Raw genomic sequence first — 20,042 nt, forward strand, 5'->3', positions numbered from 1 at the left:
CGAAACACAAAAATGACCAAAGTGCCCCCTGGGAGCAGCTGTCAATCATTGAGATTGTACTATAGCCCTAGGCCGGATAACTTCCAAATGCCCATGGCCATCCTCAATAGCCAAACTGGTCATAAGAAATGGGATGAGTGTGGTGATCTGGGCTGCAGGGAAGAGTGATTGAAGCATCATTATTAGTGTCCCCAGGCAGTAAAGTCTTCTGTGTCCTTGCCCTGATGTGGAAGGGCTCTTTCTGAGATCAAAGCTCAAAGATGCACCCAGAATTCCAGGATAGCAAGGGTGGGAAACTTTCAGTTGCATGCTTTACATTAAGGTTCTTCCAGGCTCTCTCAAATCTAGACTGTCTATCTCCTTGTATTTTATTATTATTTTATTTTTGCACTGGGGCTTTGTGCTTGCATGATTCCATTGCTCCTGGCAGACTCTTTTCCCTCCAGTTTTACATTTCAGATAAAGTGACTGGGAGAAATGACACAGCAGTTTACACAACAGAGATTCACACCTAAGGCAAGAGAGATGCTAGGTTCAATTTCCAGCACTACCATAACCCAGAGTTGAACAAAACTCTGGTAAAATATAGATAAATTAATTAGCTAATTTGAGACAGAGGCAGAGGGAGGAGAGACTGCACAGCACTACTCCACTATTTGTGAAACTTCTCCTGGTGTCATCCATGCATGTTGCTCCTATGTGTTGCTGGGGGCTTGTCCTGGGTCTCTGTGTATTACAGTTCTACTGGAGCTATCACCTGGTCTCTTTTCTATTATTGAAAATGATTTACTTAGGCAGTGGGGGGCATTAATTAAACACATAATCATGCTCAAGGAACCAGGTTTAAATCCCTGCTCCCTACCTGCAAGGAGGACATTTCAAGAGCAGTGAAGTAGGCCTGCAGGTGTCTCTCTTTCTCCTCTTTATCCCTCTTTCTTCTCCCTATATTTCTCTTTGTCTTATCAAATAAAAGGAAAAAAAAAAAAAGGAAAAATGGCTGATGAGAGTGGTGGTTCACTGTGCAAGCACTAAGCCCCAGTGAGCTGGTGACTAAAAAAATCATTTATTTTTTTTTTGTTTTTAAATGAGAGAGAGAGTGGGAGAGAGAGAGAGAGAGAGAAAGAGAAAATGGAGAGATGGAGAGAGAGAGAGAGAGAGAGAGAGAGACCATCACTGCCATATGTGGTGCTGGGGTTCAAACACTTGACCTCACCATTACATGTCTAGTTTCTCTAGCTGTTGCACCACCTGCTGTGTCCTTATATTTTAATTGTTTGCAACCCATGTTCTTATATTTTTTAAAAAAACTTTTTATATTTGTTTTCCCTTTTGTTGCCCTTGTTTTTTATTGTTGTTGTAGTTATTATTGTTGTTGTTGATGTCATCATTGTTGGATAGGACAGAGAGAAATGGAGAGAGGAGGGGAAGACAGAGAGGGGGAGAGAAAGAGAGACACCTGCAGACCTGCTTCACCGCTTGTGAAGTGACTCCCCTGCAGACGGGTAGCCGGGGGCTCGAACCGGGAGCCTTATGCCGGTACTTGCACTTTGTGCCACATGCGCTTAACCCGCTGTGCTACCACCCGACTCCCGTGTTCTTATATTTCAAACAGGAAAATAAAGCCAAAAGATGGCAGCTTTAAATGTCACAGTGATGCGCTAGGTTAGTAGTGTGTTGGGAAGGCCCATTATATGGAACTATACAAAGTGCTGTTGTGGGCCAGAACGTGGTGCATCTGGTTGAGTGCACATGTTACAATGCACAAGGACAGGACCCAGGTTTGAGCCCCTGGTCCCCACCTGAAGGGGGGAAGCTTTGAGAGTGGTGAAGCAGGGCTGCAGGTGTTTCTCTGTCTCTCTCCATCACCCCCTTTCCTCTTTATTTCTGACTGTATCTATTCAATACATAAATAAAGTTGGTAAAAAAAAAAATAAAAACAGGGAGATGGGTGGTAGAACAGTGGGTTAAGTGCAGGTGGCGCAAAGCCAAAGACCCGCATAAGGAGCCCGGTTGGAGGCCCCAGCTCCCCATTTGCAGGGGAGTCGCTTCACAGGTGGTGAAGCAGGTCTGCAGGTGTCTATCTTTGTCTCTCCCTCTCTGTCTTCCCCTCCTCTCTCCATTTCTCTCTGTCCTATCCGACAACGAAGACATCATCAACAACAACAATAATAACTACAACAACAACAACAAAAACAAAGGCAACAAAAAAGGGAAAATAAATTTTAAAAAAGCAAAAAAAAAAAAAACAAAATAAGAACAAACAAACGAGAAGGTGCCATGGTGTGGTCTGGGGTGTGGTGCAGTGAATAAAGCATTAAACTTTCAAGCATGAGGTTCTGAGTTCAGTCCCCGGCAGCACATATACCAGAGTGATGTCTGGTTCATTCTCTCTCTCCTCCTATCTTTCTCATTAATAAATAAATGAAATATTTAACAAACAACAACAACAAAACCAAAACAAAGTGCCATGGTAAATACAGGGTTTCCAGGCCCTGGAGGAGCTCCGAATTTTGTGGAAGACTATGTATGAGATTTGGAATCAGGCTGTGTTTGATGACCAGCTCCGCACTTGCTATTTAGAAAAATAATAGCGAGAGAATCAGTCAATCAAGAGGACTTAACAATTATTAACATCTATGCACCCAATGAGAAGCCATCTAAATACATCAGACTTCTACTGAAAGAGCTACAGCAGTATATTAACAGTAACACAATCATAGTAGGGGACTTCAACACCCCACTCTCTCAACTTGACAGATCATCCAGGCAGAAAATCAATAAAGACATAAGGGAGCTAAATGAAGAGATAGATAAACTAGAACTATTGGACATTTTCAGAGTCATTCATCCCAAGAAACTGGAATACACATTTTACTCAAATCCACATGGGTCATTCTCAAGGATAGACTATATGTTAGGCCACAAAGACAGCATCAGCCAATTCAAGAGCATTGAAGTCATCCCAAGCATCTTCTCAGACCACAGTGGAATTAAACTAACACTTAACAATCAACAAAAGATTAGTAACAGTGCCAAAATGTGGAAGCTCAACAGTATACTTCTTAACAACTTCTGGGTCAAAGAGGAAATTAAGGACGAAATCAAAATGTTTCAAGAGTTCAATGAAAATGAAGACACAAGCTATCAAAATATTTGGGACACAGCTAAAGTAGTCTTAAGAGGGAAGTTCATAGCTATACAAGCACACATTAGGAAACAAGAAAAAGCACAAATAAACAGCCTGATTGCACATCTTAAAGACCTAGAAGAAGAACAACAAAGGAACTGTAAAGCAACCAGAAGGACAGAAATCACTAAAGTTAGGGCAGAAATAAATAACATTGAGAATAGGAAAACCATACAAAAGATCAACGAAAGTAAATGTTGGTTCTTCGAAAGAGTAAACAAAATTGACAAACCTTTAGCCAGACTCACAAAACAAAAAAGGGAAAAGACCCAAATAAATCGGATACTAAATGAAAAGGGAGATATCACAACAGACACTGCAGAAATTCAACATATCATGCGAGGCTTCTATGAACAACTATATGCCACCAAGCTAGAGAACCTGGAAGAAATGGACGATTTCCTAGGTACCTACCAACTTCCAAAACTAAGTAAAGAGGAAGTAGATACCATGAACAGGCCCATCACAGCTAATGAAATTGAAACAGTTATCAAAAATCTCCCCAAAAATAAAAGTCCTGGACCAGATGGTTTTACAAATGAATTCTACAAAACCTTCAAAGAAGAACTAATACCTCTACTTTTAAAAGTCTTCCAGAAGATTGAAGACACTGGAATACTCCCTGCCAGCTTCTATGAAGCCAACATCACCCTGATACCAAAAGCAGACAGGGACACAACCAAAAAAGAAAATTACAGACCAATATCTCTGATGAACATAGATGCAAAAATATTAAACAAAATTCTAGCCAACCGGATACAGCAGTATATCAAAAGACAGTTCATCATGACCAAGTGGGGTTTATCCCAGGCATGCAAGGTTGCTTTAATGTACGTAAATCAATCAATGTGATCCACCACATCAACAAAAGCAAGACCAAAAACCACATGGTCATATCAATAGATGCAGAGAAAGCCTTTGACAAAATACAACATCCCTTTATGATCAAAACACTACAAAAAATGGGAATAGATGGAAAATTCCTGAAGATAGTGGAGTCTATATAAAGCAAACCTACAGCCAACATCATACTCAATGGTGAAAAACTGGAAGCATTTCCCCTCAGATCAGGTACTAGACAGGGCTGCCCACTATCACCATTACTATTCAACATAGTGTTGGAAGTTCTTGCCATAGCAATCAGGCAGGAGCAAGGAATTAAAGGCATACAGATTGGAAGAGAAGTCAAACTCTCCTTATTTGCAGATGACATGATAGTATACATGGAAAAACCTAAGGAATCCAGCAAAGAAGCTTTTGGAAATCATCAGGCAATACAGTAAGGTGTCAGGCTATAAAATTAACATTCAAAAGTCAGTGGCATTCCTCTATGCAAACACTAAGTTAGAAGAAATTGAAATCCAGAAATCAATTCCTTTTACTATAGCAGCAAAAATAATAAAATATCTAGGAGTAAACCTAACCAAAGAAGTGAAAGACTTGTATACTGAAAATTATGAGTCATTACTCAAAGATATTGAAAAAGACACAAAGAAGTGGAAAGATATTCCATGTTGATGGGTTGGAAGAATTAACATCATCAAAATGAATATATTACCCAGAGCCATCTACAAATTTATGCTATCCCCATCAAGATCCCAAGCACATTTTTTAGGAGAATAGAACAAATGCTACAAATGTTTATCTGGAACCAGAAAAGACCTAGAATTACCAAAACAATCTTGAGAAAAAAGAACAGAACCGGAAGCATCACACTCCCAGATCTCAAACTGTATTATAGGGTCATTGTCATCAAAACTGCTTGGTACTGGAACATGAACAGACACACTGACCAGTGGAATAGAATTGAGAGCCCAGAAATGAGTCCCCACACCTATGGACATCTAATCTTTGACAAAGGGGCCCAGACTATTACATGGGGAAAGCAGAGTCTCAACAAGTGATGTTGGAAACAATGGGTTGAAACATGCAGAAGAATGAAACTGAATCACTGTATTTCACCAAATACAAAAGTAAATTTCAAGTGGATCAAGGACTTGGATGTTAGACCACAAACTATCAAATAATTAGAGGAAAATATTGGCAGAACTCTTTTCCACATAAATTTTAAAGACATTTTCAATGAAATGAATCCAATTACAAAGAAGACTAAGGCAAGTATAAACCTATGGGACTACATCACATTAAAAAGCTTCTTCACAGCAAAAGAAACCACTACCCAAACCAAGAGACCCCTCACAGAATGGGAGAAGATCTTTACATGCCATACATCAGATAAGAGTTTAATAACCAACATATATAAAGAGCTTGCCAGACTCAACAACAAGACAACAAATAACCCCATCCAAAAATGGGGGGAGGACATGGACAGAATATTCACCACAGGCCGAGAAACACATGAAAAAATGCTCCAAATCTTTGATTGTCAGAGAAATGTAAATAAAGACAACAATGAGATACCACTTCACTCTTGTGAGAATGTCATACATCAGAAAAGGTAACAGCAGCAAATGCTGGAGAGGTTGTGGGGTCAAAGGAACCCTCCTGCACTGCTGGTGGGAATGTCAATTGGTCCAACCTCTGTGGAGAACAGTCTGAGAACTCTCAGAAGGCTAGAAATGGACCTACCCTATGAACCTGCTATTCCTCTCCTGGGGATATATCCTAAGGAACCCAACACATCCATCCAAAAAGATCTGTGTACACATAGTTTCTTGGCAGCACAATTTATAATAGCCAAAACCTGGAAGCAACCCAGGTGTCCAACAACAGATGAGTGGCTGAGCAAGTTGTGGTATATATACACAATGGAATACTACTCAGCTGTAAAAAATGGTGACTTCACCGTCTTCAGCCGATCTTGGATGGACCTTGAAAAAATCATGTTGAGTGAAGTAAGTCAGAAACAGAAGGATGAATATGGGATGATCTCAGTCTCAGGCAGAAGTTGAAAAACAAGATCAGAAAAGAAAACACAAGTAGAACCTGAAATGGAATTGTGTATTGCACCAAAGTAAAAGACTCTGGGGTGGGTGGGTGGGTGGGGAGAATACAGGTCCATGAAGGATGATAAATGACATAGTGTATTGTTATATGGGAAACTGGGGAATGTTATGCATGTACAAACTATTGTATTTACTGTTGAATGTAAAGCATTAATTCCCCAATAAAGAAATAAATTTTAAAAAACAGATAAAAAAGAAAAATAATAGTGTTTGCTTTTCTCTTTGCCATCTCTAGCCTCACTTCAAAGTCAGCCACTTTCTCCTCTTAAAAAAATTTTTTTTTTTAAAAAAAAGAGACAGGATAGAGAGAGAAAGAGAGCGAGAGAACTAGAACATCACTCTGGCACATGCAGTGCTGAGAACTTAACTTGGGATCTCATAAATCCAGTACTCTAGCCACTGCACCATTTCCTAAGCCTCAACTTTTTTTTTTTTTTTTTTTTTTGCCTTCAGGGTTATCGTTGGGGCTTAGTGCCTGCACTATAAATCCACTGCTCCTGACAGCCATTTTCCCCCAGTTTTGTTGTTGTTGGATAGGACAGAAAATTTGAGAGAGGAGGGGAAGGCAGAGAGGGGGAGATCCTATCTGTCTTCCCTTCCTCTCACCATTTCTCTCTGTCCTATCCACCAACAACGACATCAATAACCACAACAATGTTAAACAACAAGGGCAACAAAAGGGGGAAAAAAAAAGATAGACACTGCAGACCTGCTTCACCGCTTGTGAAGCAATCACCCGCAGATGGGGAACTGGGAACTTGGACAGGGATCCTTGAGCAGGTCCCTGCGCTTTGCAGTATGTACACTTAACTCAGTATGCCACCGCCCAGCCCCTGGCAGCAACTTTCGACTCTTCTGCATTATTCTTATGGTATTTGCCATTGTGTTTCCAAATAATGAATTTGTATGGCTTTATAAGACTGAATTGTGCCTTTCTCTATAGTCAAATTCAGATATTGAAGGCTGAACTCCAGCACCTCAAAATTGGACTATATTTGAGGGGAAGGTTTTTCTTTAAAGAGGTAATTAAGTTAAAATAAGGTCATCAGGACAGAATCTAACTCAATATACCTGGTGTTTTTATAAGATGACAATAGGGCACAGTGAAGATATCAGAAGGTGGCTATTTATAAACCAAGAAGAGAGACCTCAGAAGAAACCAGTCCTGTGACATCTGGATTTAAGACACCTTGATTGGAGTCTCCAGAATGTTGACATAATAAATTTCTGTTGTTTAAGTCAGCTAGATTGTGATAACTCTGTTTATGGCAGTCCTAGCAAACTAATACATCACAATTATCCTAGCAAACTAATACATCACAATTACTTGATTTATCAGTTTTAGACTATATTTATTTCTTATTCTGACAGTTGAAGAATTAGCTCTCTAGCACCACTCTAACCCCCACTTCTCTCTTCTTCTCACAATATTGTTTCCCACAATATTATTTATAGTTAAATCAATAGTATTTACACTGTTGACCAAGAAAACATTGTTCACTCAAACTGTAAACATATTATTACATTTTCTTTTCCTTATACTATCCAGATTTTTCAGTAGCTTAGTTCTCCAAGTGCTTAGAGCTATTTATTTCCAAATATTCCAAACAGAGAACAATGATTTTCCCCAAATATCTAATCCATAGCTGATCAGTTCATATTTTCCCTGGAGACCTCTGCTCCACAGACCTCTTTCTACTTCAATTTACTCTTTCTCTCTCTCACCAGAGCACTGCTCAGCTCTAGTTTATGGTGGTATGGGGGATTGATACTGAGACTTTGGAGATTCAGGAGTGACAGTCTTTTGTATAACCATTAAGTTACCTAGTACCCCCATCTCCCAGTCCCTCCACCCTCTTGCCCTGGACTGGTTACTCTTTGAGCCAAAATCACAGATTTTTTTTTTTTTTTTTTACTTATTTATTTTTATTTTTTTCTTTTCATTCGGTTTTCACCACTCTGGGCTGACTTTTTCAGATAGAAACAAAGACAGACAGAGAAGCACTGAGAAAGGGAAAGACAGCATAACACTAGAGCTTCCTCCGGTACAGAACTCACCCAGGTGAGGTGTTTTGCCAACTCATAGGCTCATGAATGTCCTAAGATTTCCTTCTGCCAGTCTCAATTTCTCAACTGCCGTTTTTCCTGTAGTCACCTCTTCCTCCTCCTTTTCTTCCCCCAAGATATTTAATTATTAATGAGAGACACTAGAGAAAGAAGACCCAAAATCGTCACTCTGGCACATGTGATACTGGGGATGGAACCTGGGATACTCCATGCTTCAGAGTTCAATGCTGTATCCACTACACCACCTCCACGGCTGCTCGTCTTCCTCCTTGATCTATTCTTTCAATGAGATCAGGTTGAGGAGATAGCCCATCTTTTAGAGCATTAACTTGCATGTCTGAGGCTCCGAAGACTACAGGCTCAATTCCTGGTAGTGCCATATGCCAGAACCGAATAGTGTTCTGATCTTCTCTTATAACACACACACACAATTTATTTATTTAATATTATTATTTTTTAATTTTTAAAATATTGATTTATTCCCTTTTGTTGCCTTTGTTGTTTTATTGTTGTAGTTGTTGTTGTTATTGATGTCGTTGTCTGATAGGACAGAGAGAAATGGAGACAGGAGGGGAAGACAGAGGGGGAGAGAAAGATAGACACCTACAGACCTGCTTTACCACTTGTGAAGCAACTCCCCTGCAGGTGGGGAGCTGGAGGGTCGAACCAGGATCCTTACGTCGGTCCTTGCGCTTTGTGCCACATGTGCTTAACCTGCTGGACTACCACCTGACTCCCTATTATTTTTTCACCAGAGCTCTGGAGTATAGTGGTGCTGGGGATTGAACCCGAGGCCTTTTAGCCTCAGACATAAAAGTCTTTAGCCAATAACTTTGATCCAACTGCATATCAGATTTCAGGCTCAGGCGAAAAAAAGAAAAAGAAAAAGAAAGAGAAAAAAAAAAAACTAGTATAGCCACAGGCCCTTTGAAATATAACTAAACTATGCCTACTAGCTATCTACAAAATGGAGGACCCCCCAACACTTCATCTGCACTATTCCAGCCTTTAGGTCCATGATTGTTCAACAATTTGTTTGGCTTTGTATGTTAACTCTCTTTTCAGCCACCGGGTTCCAGATGCTAGCAGGATGCAACCAGACTTCCCTGGACAGACAACCCCACCAATGTGCTTTGGAGCTCCGCTTCCCCAGAGCCCTTCCCCACTAAGGAAAGAGAGAAGCAGTCTGGAAGTATGGATCGACCTGCTAATGCCCATGTTCAGTGGGGAAGCAATTCCAGAAGCCAGACCTTCAACCTTCTGCATCCCACAATGATCTTGAATCCATACTCCCAGAGGGTTAAAGAATAGGAAAGCTATCGGGGGAGGGGATGGGATACAGAGGTCTGGTGGTGGGAGTTGTGTGAAGTTGTACCCCTCTTATCCTATGGTTTTGTCAATATTTCCTTTTTATAAATAAAAATTAAAATAAATAAATATTTAAAAAGTCTTTAGCATAACCATTATGCTGTATCCATAGCATGCACATATATATATATATATGCCAGGAGATGACTCACCCAGTAAGGTACACACTTTTATCATGTACAAAGACTTGAGCTTGAGCTCCTGGCCACCACATGGGAGCACCTACAGGAGGCAGCTTCACAGGTGGTGGGGTCATGTAGTGGTGGTCCCTCTCTTTTGCCATCTCTCTCCCTCTATCTATCTACAGAAAGTCTGAGGTAGTGATGGAGTTGGAGTTGTGCAGCTCTGCTCTGATTTCTCTTTTATTTATTTTTAAAACTTTATTTTTAATTTTTATTATCTTTATTTGACAGAGACAGCCAGAAATTGAGAGGGAAGAGAGAGATAGGGAGGGAGAGAGGCAAGAGACACCTGCAGCCCTGCTTCACCACTTGCAAAGCTTTCCCCCTGCAGGTGGGGACCGGTGGCTTGAACCCAGGTCCTTGCACACTGTAACATGTGTGCTCCACCAGGTGCGCCACCACCTGGCCCCTGCTCTGATTTCTCTATCTCATACTGCAGTATCTTCTCTCTGATGAAATAGTAAATCTTTGATAGTAAAAAAAAAAAAAAAAAAAAAAGAAAGAAAGATAAAAGAAAAAAAAACCCTTAAAATTGACCTTGAGGAGTGAGCTCCTCAAGGGCAGGGGCTGGTCCTTCCTATCTCTGTGACTCCAGTGTCTGGCATAATGCCTGGCACAAAATAGATGTTTAATAAATGCTCCTTGGGCAAATGAGTGAAGAAATCAGCCTGCTCTTGTGTAGTTGGTTATATCTGAATGTCCATGATATGTAGGTCCATAAAACTACCAAATCCCCAAAGCTTCCATGTGCAGAGTAGCAGAATCTCCATCTAAGGCCAGTGTGGAGTCTATGAGGCATTTTACAGCCATGACAGGAAATAGCAATGTCAGCAGCAGTGTCATTTTGGACACTAAGGACAGGAATTCAGTGCCATGAACGGTCAGTTAAATTGTAATTGGAGTGAACTGTTCTTCTGCAAACCATAATGTTCTTTAGCTGCAGCCAAATGGCATTCAAGAAGGGGAGAAAAAATTGAAATGTCAAAGAAATTATTTCCAATTTGGTGCTCACAACTAGAGACTCTAATGATCAGTGGAAATGAGAAGCAAACAAATTAGCACTAATGGAAAATGGCTTTTGGAAAAGAGTATTTAATTTATAGTCAACTGATCATGGCAGGCAGCATGCAGTAAAAGCCAGTTTCACCAACCTGACCATAAGAACTGGAGCTCACATGGAATGCCAGAGAAAAATATATGCATGCCATCATGCTTACTGGAATCCCTCTCTGAAAGTGGCAGCCAATTAAAATAGTCGTTATTTTACCTTGGAGAGAAAATGGTCTGGAAAAAAAAAAAATCAAAGTACATGAAATTAAAATCCAGATTAGAAACCTCAGTCCAAATTGGTTTGTTTGTGGCCTTTAACCTTGGCAAGGTCTTCTGCAAGGACAACAAATCTACTCTGTCTTTAGCCCAGAGAGAGTGGACTCTCTGCTTTAATTTCCTCTTCATTTTCAGGGATGATTAATACATCTGGACTCAGCCATAAGTCACTTCTATGACAGCCAAATGATTATTTTTTCATGCAGGGAAACTAAAATCACAAAAATTTAAAAACCTCAGCTCTCACAATAAACCAAAGGTTCCTCACAACAAATAGGAACTATTAAAAAACAAAAGGTTACTAGGCATTGTTTCTGAATAAAGTTCCTCAGAGGGCTTTCCCTTCCCTCTAATCACATACATTTCTTTTAAAAAATATATTTATTACTGGATAGAGACAGAGAGAAATTGAGAGGGAAGGGGAAGATAGAGAGGGAGAGAGACAGAGAGACACCTGCAGCCTTGCTTTACAACTCATGAAGCTTTCCCCCTGAAGGTGGGGTCCAAGGGCTTGAACCTTCAGCCTTACTCACTATAATATGTGTGCTTAACTAGGTGTGCCAACACTTGGCCCCTTCAAATAATATTTCTGAAACAAAAAAGTATCCAAGGCATGAGTTGCTAACCTACCTCAATGACTCAAAAGGCCTTGGAGACAACAAGGAAGTCACTGGCTCCTGCTCCTGCAAGTTTCACTATATGATAGGACAGAAACCTTCTTGAATTTCTTATTCTTGGTTTTCCATTGGGAAGGAGAGGGAGGGAATGGGAGAGAGAGAGAGAGAGAGAGACAGAGAGAGGAGACAACAGAAAAAATATCTCTTTTTTGTTTTAAAGATTTAATTTATTATATATGAGAGATAGTTTCATAGATAGATAGATAGACAGATAGATAGAGGATAGAGAAGAGTTAGTGCAACACTCCAGCAAAATGCCCTACCAGGGATCAAACCAGGAACCTCAGTCATGAAAGCCTAATGTTCTACTTGCAAAACTCCCAGCCTAATGTTCTACTTGCAAAACTCCCCCATCATGAAGCTTTCTCTATTTCTCTTTTTAAATATTTTTATTTATTTATTACTGGATAAAGACAGAGAAATTGGGAGGGGAGGGGAAGATAGGGAGAAGACAGAGAGAGACCTGCAGACCTGCTTTACAACTTCTGAGGCTTCCTCCCTGCAGGTGGGGACCAGGGGCCTGGCCTGGGTCCTTCCACACTGCAATGTGTATGCTTAACCAGGTGCACCACCACCTGGCCCTGAAACATTCTCTTTCTAATCTTCAAGTCCAGCCAATGAGGATATCTTCACCTTTACTTTCATCTCAGTATATGCCCTAGAGACTGTCACTGTCTTCTCCAGACTCCTACCTTCTGCTCACCCATACCCTTTCCCACACCCTCCTGCAGCCCATCGCTTTTCTAGAGATTCCACCTGTCTCTGTCTCCATCTTTGCCCCATTCTCTCCCTTTAGATTTCCTTTCTCTCATTTCGTTCCTAGAAAGCCCTCTTCATCCTCACCTTAGACATAGCCTTACTCTACCCAAAGCACAATTTTCCTTTCTCCAGATATACTTATGCCCCCATCTCTACTCCATACACTGGCCTTCATGTTCTCTTCACAAAATATAACCAGACAGGCCAAGCATTCTCTCTCTTTCTCTCTTTCTCTGTCTGTCTGTCTGTCTGTCTCTTTTTCTCCCAGAGCACTGCTCAGCTCTGGCTTATGGTGGTGCTGGGGGGGTGGTATTGAACCTGGGACTTCAAAGCCTCAGACATCAGAGTCTCTTTGCATAATCTTTTTAATTAATTAATTAATTTATTAATGAGAAAGATAGGAGGAGAGAGAGAACCAGACATCACTTTGGTACATGTGCTGCCAGGGATTGAACTCAGGACCTCTTGCTTGAGAATGCAGTGCCTTAGCCACTGCGCCACTCCCAGACCATTCTTTTTTAAAATATTTTTTTATATTTATTTATTTTCCCTTTTGTTGCCCTTGTTATTTTTTATTGTTGTAGTTATTATTGTTGTTGTTATTGATGTCGTTGTTGTTAGATAGGACAGAGAGAAATGGAGAGAGAATAGGAAGACAGAGAGGGGGAGAGAAAGATAGACACCTGCACACCTGCTTCACTGCTTGTGAAGTGAATCCCCTGCAGGTGGGGAGCCAGGGACTTGAACAGGGATCCTTGCACTCCACACCACATGCGCTTAACCCGCTGCACTACGCCTGACTCCCCACACTTTTTTTTAAAAAAAAAAACTTTTAAAAATCTTTATTTATTTATTGGATAGAGACAGCCAGAAATTGAGAGGGAAGGGGGTGATAGGAAGGGAGACATAGAGAGACACCTGCAGTCCTGCTTCACCACTCGCAGAGCTTTCCCCTTGCAGCTGGGGACCAGGGGCTTGAACCTGGGTCCTTGAGCACTGTAACATGTACACTCAATCAGGTGCACACCACCCACCCCCTCAGGTCACTCTTTGCATAATATTTATGCTATCTCCCACACACCAACCATTATCTCTCTCTCTTTTTCAAACTTCATTTGCTAGAACAGAGAGAAATTGAGAGGGAGGTGGAGGTAAAAAGGGAGAGAGACAGACACACCTGCAGCCATACTTCACTGCTTGTAAAGTTTTCCTCCTGCAGGTGGGGGCTGGGGCCTTGAACCCAAGTCTTTGTACAGAGTAATGTGTGCATTTAACCAGGTGCACACCACCTGGTCCCCAACCATTATCTCTCTACCCACATTCTCTTCACTCCTTCATTATTTCATCTTTCATGACCTGATTTCTTAGACTTCCTACTTCCCAATTTTACCATGACTCTACCCTAAAAAACCTTTGTTTCTGATTGACAAGGTCTCCTTCATTCTTAGTTTCTCCCACAGTGGCTCTGCCTACATCTAGCCTGCTCCAAAAGTTGGTCCTACCCCTGGCACTACTTCTGCAACCGTCCCAAGCTGCTTATACTCCTATTTCAAGGACCTCAGAGTTGGGAGAAAGGCTAGTTTTGTTTTACCAAAACCAAAGCCAGTTCCTTAAGTTTTTTATTCCATTAAAAAATAAAAACCCTTGCTTTGGGGGCTGGGTGGTAGTGCAGTGGGTTAAGCGCACGTGGCACAAAGCACATGGACCCGTGTAGGGATCCCAGTCAGAGCCCCCGGCTCTCCACCTACATGTGAGTTGCTTCACAAGTGGTGAAACAGGTCTGCAGGTGTCTACCTTTCTCTCCTTTCTGTCTTCCCCTTCTCTCTCCATTTCTCTCTTTTCTATCCAACAATAACAATGCTAAACAATAAGGGCAACAAAAAGGGTGAAAAATGGCCTCCAGGAGCAGTGGATTCGTGGTGCAGGCACCAAGCCCAGCAATAACCTTGGGGGAAAAAACAAAAACAAAAACAAAAAAACACCTTGCTTCTTTGAAAGTCATTATGATTCAGCTGTACTGATCTTTACCCTTGTTCATATTGTCTGCTATTAACCTGCTTTATTCATCAAAACAAACTATATATATATATATTTTTTTGCCTCCAGGGTTATTTGCTGGGGCTCGATGCTTGTATCACAAATCCACTGCTCCTGGAGGCTACCTTTTTCCCTTTTGTTGCCCTTGTTGTTTTATATCATAGTTGTGGTTATTATTATTGTTGTTATTGATGTCGTTGTTGGAAAGGACAGAGAGACATTGGGAGAGGAGGGTACTACAGAGAGGGGGAGAGAAACACCTGCAGACCTGCTTCACTGCCTGTGAAGCGACTTCCCAACAGGTGGGGAGCTAGGGGCTCGAGCCGGGATCTTTTCGCTGCTCTTTGCACTTCACACCATGTGCGCTTAACCCACTGTGCTACGCCCGACCCCCCTTTCTTTCTTTTCTTTCTTCCTTTCTTTTTTCTTCAAATAATTTTTTAAAAAGAATTATCACTGGGGACAACAAGGGCAACAAAAGGGAATAAATAAATAAATATTAAAAGAATTATCACTGGGGCATGGTGCTTGCATAAGAAATTCACTGCTCCTGGTGTCCATTTTCCTTTTTCTTTATTCGATAGGACAGAGAAAAATTGACAGGGGAAGAGGAGATAGAGAGAAGAAAGAGACAGAGAGACACCTAAAAATCTGGTTTACTTCTTCTGCAGGTAGGGAATGGGGACTTGAACCTGGGTCCTTGTGCATGGTAACCTATACAGTTAACTCAATGCACCACCCCTTAGCCCCCCTTTTTTTTTTGTCATCAGTGGGGTTTCACCCTTCCAGTTGACATTTTCAGAGAGAAAGACAGTGACAGAGATAGATAGGGAGAAAGACAGCACAGCACCGAAGCTTCCTTCAGTGTGATGGGGGTTAAGCTCAAAGGATAGGACAGAGAGAAATTGAGAGAGGAGGGAGAGATAAAGAGGGAGAGAGAAAGAGACACTGGGCAGACAGGGGTAGACAGCATAATGGTTATGCAAATAGATTCTCATGCCTGAGGCTCCGAAGTCCCAGGTTCAAGCCCCTGCACCACCATAAGCCAGAGCTGAACTGTGCTCTGGTTAAAAAAAAAAAGAAGAGTGGGCCGGGAGGTGGCTAAGTGGATAAAAGCATTGAAGTCTCAGCCATGAGTTCCTGAATTCGATTGACCCCCTGGCAGCACATGTACCAGAGTAATGTCTGGTTCTTTCTCTCCTCCTGTCTTTCTCATGAATAAATTCTAAAAAAAAAAAAAAAAAGAAAAGAAAAAAGAAAGAAAGAAAAAGAAAGACACCTGCAGACCTACTTCATAGCTCATGAAGTATCCCCCCTCAGGTGGGGAACAGGGGCTCGAACCTGGATCCTTGAGTGGGTACTTGTGCTTCATACTATGTGCACTTAACCGGGTGTGCCATGGCCTGGCCCCTATAAAATATACTATCCAAGAGAGCTCTCTTGCCGTCCCTATTCTCCTTTTTCAAGCATCAACCTGCTTAATTTTGGTACCTAACTCACAAGTATTCTCTTTCTTTTCCCACTCCTCAATCCTGCCACAATCTGGAGGGCTTTCATTGGTCATGTCAGTGAACTGAATGTCTTCTGTACTAATTTTGACCACAAACGTCATGGTAATAGTGTGGATTTTATCACTACCTGGAGCCAGTCAAGCTACATGTACCTTCTGATCACAAATTTCTCATCCAATTTGTCCAAGAAATGGGCTTTCTGACTTCACTGGGAACTTCCAGTCCCTTTTACACTCATTTATGCAAGTTAGGTTCTAAAGTCCATGATACTTGTTTATTAATCATGGGGGTGGAAAGGGTGGAGACAGAGCACCTGAGCATTACTCTGGCACATGCAATGCCAGAAATTGAATTCAGGATCTCCTGCTTGACAGTCCAATGCTTTATCCACTCTGCCAACTCCTAGGCTACTAATTTTTTTTAAAACCAGGGCACTGCTCAGCTCTGGCTTGTGGTGGGGGTTGGGATTTGAACCTGGGACTTCAGAGTCTTAGGCAAGAAAGTCTTTTTTTTTTAAATATTTATCTATGGGAGTCAGGTGGTAGCTCAGAGGGTTAAGTGCTGGTGGCACAAAGCGCAAGGACCAGCGTAAGGATCCTGGTTCAAGCCCCAGGCTCCCCACCTGCAGGGGAGTTGCTTCACAAGCAGTGAAGCAGATTTGAAGGTGTCTATCTTTCTCTCCCCCTCTGTCTTCCCCTCCTCTCTCCATTTCTCTCTGTCCTATTCAACAACGACGACATCAATAACAACAATTAACTACAACAATAACAATTAACTACAACAACGAAAAGGAGTAAATACAACAAGGGCAACAAAAGGGAATGAATAAATATTAAAAAGAAAGGAGTAAATAAATAAATATTTAAAAAAAACACGGGAGTCGGGTGGTATTGCAGCAGGTTAAGTGCACGTGGTGCAAAGCGCAAGGACAGGCATAAAAATCCTGGTTCGAGTCCCTGGCTCCCCACCTGTAGGGGAGTCGCTTCACAAGCGGTGAAGTAGGTCTGCAGCAATAACTACATTTTTATAAATAAAAATAAATAAAAGGAACAAAAAAAAACTACAACAACAATAAAACAACAAGGTCAACAAAAGGTAAAATAAATATAAAATTAAAAAATATATTTATTTTAAAATAATTTTTATTATTTATTTGATAGACAGCCAGAAATCAAGAGGGAAGGGGGAGACAGAGAGAGAGAGAGACACCTGCAGCCCTGCTTCACCACTTATGAAGCTTTCCCCTTGCAGGTGGGGACCAGGGGCTCCAACATGGGACTTCACGCACTATAACATGTGTGCTCAGCCAGGTGCTCCACCACCTGGCCCCCCAGGGCAAGAAAGCCTTTTGCATAGTCTCTCTTACAACAGGATCCTCAGCTTCTTTGTCCTTCTAGATTATCTATTTGATGAAATACAAACCCAGGTCAACTCAGATGTGTGTGTGTGTGTGTGTGTGTGTGTGTGTGTGTGTGTGTGTATGTATTTCACAAAGCCAGGTAGGTTTCTTGCTACTATAAAGTAATTAACAGTCACCAACCTTAATAGGTAACAAAAGTGCCCAGAAAACTCTTATGTTACCATAGTCATTTTGCCACTTTTCTCCACAGGTCTCTCTCTCTCTCTCTTATGTTACCATAGTCATTTTGCCACTTTTCTCCACAGGTCTCTCTCTCTTTCTTTTTATCTCCGGGAACTTGTTCCATTCTTTTTAAAAAAAATAGATTGGGTAGAATAAGTCAGAAATCAAGAGGATAGAGGAGAGAGACAGAGACACACCTGCAGTCCTACTTCATCACTCACAAAGCTTTTCCCCTGCAGGTGGGGACTGAGGGCTTGAACCCAGGTCCTTGCACACTGTCACATGTGTGCTCAATCAGGTGCGCCACCACCCAGCCCCCACAGGTATTTATGCTTCTCAAACCTTGTACACCTCTACAATCCTACTTTCCCTACATGATACTATGTTTCTAGGCCACAGAGAAAAGAAATATGCAGGCAAGGGCTCCTTCAACTTCCTGCCACCAAGCCAACCAAATGTACTATTCTACTTAGTGTTTTCTATTTGTCATGGTGTAAATGTCCTTATACTTTTTGAAGTGCATTTCTTCATCAATGCTTTGGATTATCAACTTATTTTTTTTCAGTTATTTCCTTTTGTCTGTAATTTTATCTTTTCTCTCTTTCCTTGGATCCATGTTAACAACATTGCTCCCATCTGAATGGAAACTTGGGTCACTTTGCAATTTTTCTTTTTCTTCTCTTCTTTCTTCTCTTCCTCCACCTTCTTTTTCTTTTTTCCTGCTACCAGGTTATCACTGGGGCTCGGTGCCAGAACACTATGAGTCCACTACTCCTGGCAGCCATTTCCTTCCTTCCTTCTTTCTTTTATTGGATAGGACAGACAGAAATTGAGAGGGGGAGAAGACTGATAGATACAGAGACACCTGCAGATCTGCTTCGCCACTCATAAAGCATCACTCCTGCAGGTGGGAAGCAGGGGCATGAACCTGGGCCCTTGGGCATGGGGATGTATGTGCTTAACTTGGTGAGCACCACCCAGCCCCTCTTCCCTCCCCCCCCCCTTATTTTCTTCTTCTTCTTTTTAACCACCAGTGAGTGTTATTAATGGGACTCAGTGCCTGTATGACTCCACCACTCCTGGAAACCACTTTTTCTGTTCTCTGAATAGAGGAGAGAGAGGAGAAGGGGAGACTCTTCATGAAACTTCTCTTTTATGGGCGTAAGGCTGATATGGCTCATGATTCCTGGCACTCACCTCTCCCTCTTTCGTTTTCTGAGCTCTTGCAAGGAGTCTTTTTCTTTTCTTCTTCTTTTAAAAAATTATATTTATTTATTGATAGAAACAGCCAGAAATCGAGAGAAATGGGGGACAGAGAAGTAGAGAGACAGAGAGACACTGGTGAAGCTTTCCCTCCTGCAGGTGGGGACTAGGGGCTTGAACCCAGGTCCTTGCGTACTGTAACATGTACGCTCAACCAGGAGCGCCACCACCTGTCCCCCAAGGAGTCTTGTTCTCTCCATGTCTCCTTAAGCCTTTTTTTTTTTTGGCTCCAGGGTTATCGCTGGAGCTCAGTGCCTGCACTTCGAATCCACTGCTCCTGGCGGTTATTTTTCCCCTTTTTGTTGCCCTTGTTGTTTTATTATTGTTGTGGTTATTATTGTTATTGCTGTCGTTGATGCTGGATTCCTTATGCCAGTCCTTGCGCTTCGTGCCATGTGCACTTAACCTGCTGCGCTACCGCCCGACCCCCTCCTTAAGTCTTTCAAAGCTCAGGTCAAGAGCCAGCCCCGGGGAGACGGGCGGTAGCCAGTGGGTTAAGCGCACATGGCACAAAGCTCAAGGACCGGCGTAAGGATCCTGGTTCGAGCCCCCGGCTTCCTATCTGCAGGGAGTCGCTTCACAGGCAGTTAGGCAGGTCTGCAGGTGTCTATCTTTCTCTCCCCCTCCTCTCTCTACTTCTCTCTGTCCTATCTAACAAAGACGGCATCATCATCATCAACAACTACAACAACAATGAGAAACAATGTCAACAAAAAGGGTAAGTAAATAAATATAAAAAAAAAATTAAAAAGCCAGCCCCACTGATAAATGTCCCCTTCTGATTCTGCGCCCCTATGGAACTCAGGTCCAGAAGATGAATCCTTTTTGGCCCATCTACATGTGCTTCTTAAATAGTTGTTATTTGCTTAAATAGTTGCTATGTGGATAAAAGGCTGAAATCTGTACGCCCTAGCCTCTCCGTGTCCCCCGCGAGCAAAGCATTCTCTAAAGTGCCCCCACTCCCAGCCTCCCATCGCCCTCACCAGCCAGAACATGCCTCGAACTCCCGGGTGGTGGGTGGCCTGGCACGCGCCCTCAAGGCCGTTCAGTACGGTTTTCTCCCTCCAGTCCTCGGAAGCTGTGACTGCTAGAGGACAGTAGGGGTAGCTAAGGTGGT

The sequence above is a fragment of the Erinaceus europaeus genome, chromosome 13 (genome assembly GCF_950295315.1).
Source record: "Erinaceus europaeus chromosome 13, mEriEur2.1, whole genome shotgun sequence".
In the NCBI taxonomy this organism is placed as follows: Eukaryota; Metazoa; Chordata; class Mammalia; order Eulipotyphla; family Erinaceidae; genus Erinaceus; species Erinaceus europaeus.